This window comes from Gracilinanus agilis, unplaced genomic scaffold, assembly GCF_016433145.1.
Source record: "Gracilinanus agilis isolate LMUSP501 unplaced genomic scaffold, AgileGrace unplaced_scaffold336, whole genome shotgun sequence".
Lineage (NCBI taxonomy): Eukaryota > Metazoa > Chordata > Mammalia > Didelphimorphia > Didelphidae > Gracilinanus > Gracilinanus agilis.
The window spans coordinates 1-6,083 of record NW_025366467.1 but is presented as its reverse complement, the minus strand read 5'-3'; the positions used below and the strand labels follow the sequence as shown (position 1 = coordinate 6,083).

At 35.9% G+C, this 6,083-nt stretch overlaps 1 pseudogene; it reads right to left on the bottom strand.

Annotated features, from left to right (window-relative positions):
• Positions 1 to 254: 254 nt before the first annotated feature.
• On the bottom strand, positions 255 to 1,197 carry LOC123254830 (annotated as a pseudogene).
• Positions 1,198 to 6,083: the final 4,886 nt, after the last annotated feature.

Genomic DNA, 6,083 nt, shown 5'->3' with positions numbered 1-6,083 from the left:
ATTTCTATAGTGAGAATGAAACAATAGATGGACAATCTAAGCTATATATTGGTATCTCTCTGATAGATTAGATATAACATCTGCTGAGAATTTATCAGAAGATATGGACTAGAATTGTACAAGATGGTGTATATGGAGAGAAGGATTATCATCATCTTTGTAGGAAAATGTGCCAAACAATGAGGGATTCAAAGTATCCAAGAAAGTTGCTGCCCTATGAAGTGGACCTGTGGCATGGAATCAAAGGAAAGCTTTCACATTTTCCGTAAATTCAGATTTCTGCTTAGCACTTTTTTCACTGCAGCATTCACATCCTTATTTCTCAGACTATAGATGATAGGATTGAGCATGGGGATAAAAATCCCATAAAACATGGCAATCAGCTTATCTGTGGTCAGTGAGGCTTTGGATTTGGGCTTCGTATACATGAAGAGGACAGTTCCATAGAATATGATCACCACAGTGAGGTGTGCTGAGCAGGTAGAAAAGGCTTTGCTTCTCCCCTCAGCAGAGCGGATCTTTAAAATGGTGGAGAGGATGAAGACGTATGAAACAAAGATTAATAGGAGAGGGGTCAAGGTGAGTATTATAGTTGCCACCAGCATGAAGAGTTCATTGAGAGAGATGTCAACACAGGCCAGGTGCATGACGGCCAGGATTTCACATGTGAAGTGGTCAATGACATTTTTCCCACAAAAAGGCAACTGCATAGTGAGAGTGGTTTGAAACAGAGAATTAAGACCTCCTATTAGCCAGCATAAAGCTGTCAAGTGCACATAAACGGTCCTCTTCATTATAATGGGATACCTTAGAGGGTTGCAGATGGCCACATAGCGATCATAAGCCATCACCGCCAGCAGGACACACTCTAGTTCCCATGGCATAGGATATGGACATCTGGGCTGCGCATCCCAAGACAGACAAGGATTTTCGGGTTGACAAGAAGTTCACCAGCATTTTGGGCACGAATGAAGACATATAACAAATGTCTAAGAAAGAGAGATTACTGAGGAAGAAGTACATGGGGGTGTGAAGATGGGAATCCAGAATGCTCAGGATGATAATGACACTATTTCCAAATAGGACAATCATATATATTATCGTACACAACACAAAAAAGAAAATCTCAAGTTTGGGGTATTTGGAAAGTCCCAGTAGAATAAATTCAGTTAGAATTGTCTTATTGGTCACTTCCATTTCTTTCTCCTTTTAGCTGCAGGAAGTGAGAGGAGAATATAGAACACAGTACCATTAGAATTTCAACAGATATTTGAGTCTTATTGCAATGTTATTTGTAGTTTTATGTTATATATGGAGGACTGGATAGAGTTCTGATCTCATAGTCAGGACGACCTGGGTTTGACTCCTGCTTCAGGCTCTTACTTAATGATTTTGAGAAAGTCATTTGATCTGTGTCTCTCTTAGGTTCATCATCTATAAAACTGTGACAATAATATCACCTACTTGGTATAATTACTTTCAGGATCAAATGATTTAACATGTAAAGCACTTAGCAAAACTTTTATGTTTCCATTCAAAATTCTATACTCTTTTCTCCAAAAAATTATCGATAGGAAGTCACTGATCCAAATGTCCACATTCTAGCTCATCATTAGTAGAAACGATTACAAAGAACAATTTTAGATGAGTTAAGATCAGTAACTTGATTTCCATATTTAATCAAAGTCACAAAGGCAGAGAGAAAAGCACATATAAAACATTTTGTCATACATGTTATTGTTGTATTTCTGAGAGATATATGGAGTTAGAGGTAAAGGCAAGATTGCTTTATAATGAAGTTTTTTTGGGTACCTTTTTGGATATGCACTTGACTGAGGTATAAGATAGACCTTTATATAAAGGGTAGAGTGTCCAATATAAATTCCATTCAACATGAAAATTAAAGAACCTATTTTATCCTTTTAAAAGTCTTTTGAGTTATTTCCTTATAGGAAATCTAACATACTAGTCATATCAGTGAAATAATAATTATTAATTGCAACCCAATACATTGCTTTCTTTCATTTTCAAATGTTTCGAATAAAATTATTTTGCTTTGCTGATATTTCTAGATTAATATCATAATATTGCTGAACAGAACCCTTAATGATCCTTTACTCTAGAAGTTCTTAATATTTTTTCTATCCTAGTTCCCTTTGGTACCTTTTCTCAGAATAATGTTTTTAAATTAATAAATTAAAATGCACAGATTGTAAAGGAAACTAATTATCTTGAAATATAGTTATCAAATTATTAAAGAACCAAGCTCACTGACTTTATATTAAGCACCCCTCCTATACTCCTACACTCATTTTGCAGATTTAAAAAACAGCAAACATTTGGGGTTCCAAGTTGTTAAATGACTTTTTTTTTAATATCACAAAGCAAAGTAAGCAATATGGTGAAAAAAATATGGGTCTTGTATTTTTCCTAGTGTCTTTCTCTCTATGATAGATTACTTCTGGCTTGGACTAAATATAGAAATCAAATTCCTGAGCTTTTTAGCTCATCTGTCTAATATTTTTAGCAATTATTTCTGCTATCGATAGGCTAGAACATGGACAACATTAGAATCAATGACTCCATCTGAATGCTTTATGGAGATAATAATATGGAATTTGAATGGAATAATCAACAGGAATTTGAAATCATCTATAGGTAAAAATGGAAATAGTCTCACTCCCACAAAAATCATGAGGGTGTCCAGCACATATAATCATCCCTTACTTTAGCAGTATTCTGCCCCTCACCTCAGACCAATGCCTCTACCTCTTCCTCACCAGTGACCTGAACTCTATTCCTGTGCCCTGTGCATCTGATTCACTTTTGCTTTATCTTGCTCGAGTCCAAGATTCCACAACATTTCCCCGTGCTCTATGCCCCCAGCCTCCCAAGTCCTCTGCCAGTTACTCTTTAGGTGTAAGCTCTTTGAAGGCATGGATAGTATTCCTTACTTGCATTTCTTCCCCAGTGCTTAGCCAGGACATGGCAAATGCTTGATAAACTCTTTGTTTCTTTTTTTTTTTATTTCTCGCTTTTCTTTCTTCCCCTTTTCCCATTCTTTCATCTTTCATCTCTTTCTAGACTACTTACATGGTTTAAAATTAATCTGTGAAACAATGAACTAGAGGTCAGAGAGAAGATAAATGAGTATAGAACAATATAAATATTTATTGAAGAACCCACAATATGGCAATCCTTTTATTTCTAAGAAATGAAGTAAAGTAATAGTTGGGAAGCTTGGTTGATAGGGAAAAAATAAAATTATTTACCTCCATTTTTTTTCCAACAAGAGCTAATTTTCTCCACAAGTCTTGGCAGTTCTGTGTGGGTTCATGATACCTGCATTATTCATCCAATCTCCCTTATCTACTGTTGCTGTGTGAAAGGGAAGACAAATTATTTTTAGGCCCTTCCTTATTGTATTAATTATGAGACTTCTTTTATTTTTATTTGGCCTTCATATAAGCATGTGCTTTGTACATAGTAAACACTTAAATGCTTTCCCTCTTTACTCATTCATTAATTTCTTTATTTGTTGTAAATATTTCCAGCAAGAAGTTATGGACACTTTAGCTGGAAGAAAGATGAGCACTTTCCTTCTTTTGCAGCTCTATTTAATTTTTTTCCTTTTATGCTATCATATCCAATTGGCATAGTATTCCATCAGAATAAATCTACCTCTATCTTAAATGATCTTGTTGTAGAGAGGATGGTATTGGGGTTAATAGTGGGAAAAGGTTCCTAAAAGTGAAAGGATAACTGGACCTGAAACCAGAACTAGGTTCAAAGCCTGATCATGTTATCTACTAGCTACATGTCATAGTGAATAGAGTGCTAGACCAAGAAGTAAGAAGACCTGCATTTGAATCCTGCCTCAAACACTTATGAGCTTCATCACCCTAAATAAGTCACTTAACCCCTTTCAGCTTCTGTTTCTTCATCTGTAAAATGGATATAATATTATCTGCCTCTTGAGATTGTTGTAAGAATTAAATGAGATACTATATATAATATGCTTTGCAAACCTCGAAGCATTACATAAATCTGATTATTGTTGATGTTACCTATATGACCTTGAGTATATTTCTTTAAAAATTTTTTTAATTTTAATTTTGAATATTTTACCATTGTTACATATTTCATGTTCTTTCTCTCTCCCCCAAACTCCCCTCAACCCCTTAACTGATGCAAAATTCCACTGGGTTTTACATGTATCATTGATCAAGACCTAATTCCATATTATTGATAGTTGGAATAGAGTTATCATTTAGTGTCTACATCCCCAATAATATCCCCAACAGCCCATGTGTCTTGAGTATATTTCTTTGTTCTCTGGCAGTCACTTTACTGATCTATAAAAATGAGTGTTCCTACTTTTAGAACTGGGAAGGACCATAGAAATCATCTGGTCTAATCTCCACATTTTCTGCATTATGAAAATAAGGATTAGAGACATACATCCCAAAGGCTACTTGAATAGAAAGTGGCAGAATTAGGATTTGAATCTAGATCTTCTTACTCCAAATCCAACATTTTCCCCCACATCCATCAGGTCCCTTCCATCTCTGAGATTCTATGAAATTGTCTCCTTCTCGATTCTTGATTTTAGAGCAATGCTTGTTAAACCCTTTAATCCCCATCCAGAGACAATGTAGTATGGTGGTAAAAAATACCTCTCCCGGTCTGTTGACTGTTACATCCAAAAATATTTTCTTTATACTATTGTATTTTTATGTATTTTGATTAATTTATTAAAAATACATTTTAATCTGGTTCAGGTCACAATCTGGAGTGTTGTGGACCTCATGTAGCCTGCAGGTGATGCTTGTGACACCTCTACCCGAGATGTCTTGACATTATAGAAAGTAGCATTGGTTCTGGAGTCAGAGGAGCTGTGATAATAAGAAAGTGATTATCAGTCATCTTGAAGCTGAGTCAGTTAGGTGGCTGAGTGGATTGAGACCAGACCTGTAGACAGAACATCCTGGGTTCAAATCTGTTCTCAAATACTTCCAAGCTGTGTGACCCTGGGCAAGTCCCTTAACTCCCATCCCTAGCCTTTATTGCTCTTCTGCCTTGGAACCAATGTACAGTATTGATTCTAAGAAGGAAGGTAGGAGTTAAAAAAAATAAACCAAAAAGTCTTCCTGAAGCTAGGCAAGAAAGGAATCTTGGTGCTGGGGAATGCACAATGGATTTGAAATCAAAGGATCTGAATTTGAATTCTAATTCTGCTACTTACTAGATGTATGATCTTGATTTAGACTTTAATCTCCTGGACTTCAGTTTCTTCATCTGGAAAATAAGGGGACTGGACTAGGTGACCGCCAAGTTTCCATTTAGTTCAGATCTATAGTTCTTCCATCCCTAGATGCTGTAATCCCATGAAATCTGGTTTTAGTATCTTAGATCCAACAATATGAATGATTCTGACAAACATGTTACTGGTTCAAATATCCTAGCTCATAAGATTTCTTCTGTGGGGTTTGCAACTTTGCTTTGTAATTCTTACATTAAACTAAATAATTCCCATTGTTAATATCTAATCCATCCCATTCTTACATACTTCATACATCTGTGATTTCATTGGTGTAAGCACTCCTTCTACCAATATAGATGCCAAGCCCATCACAACATACCAGATGCCCTTCGAGGACTGCTGTGGCCAAATAATTCATTGCCTTTTTTGGATACCCTCTTCAGACTTAATTAGTTTGCTCCTTGGAAGGACAACACTGCTTGCCACAGGCTGCCTTGTGAAGCAGTGAATGAGTTTCCTGTATTTGGGAACATTCATTCAGACATCAGATAGTAATTTTTTGAGGATGCTATATAGAAAATTCATGCTTTCAATAAAGGCTGGAATATTTGACTGATGAAATGCATTTCAATATGAGATTTTATAATTAACCTCCAATGTCATGTTCTAGCCTTAGAGACTTTGGAGGGGGAACATCAGCAACCATTTTGAAGCCAGGAGGGCATGGAGATGGCAGTAAGGATTAAGCCATTGCAATGAAAAATAACATATATAAAATTCATTTAATGCTATCAATGCCAGAATGAAACCACAAAACTAA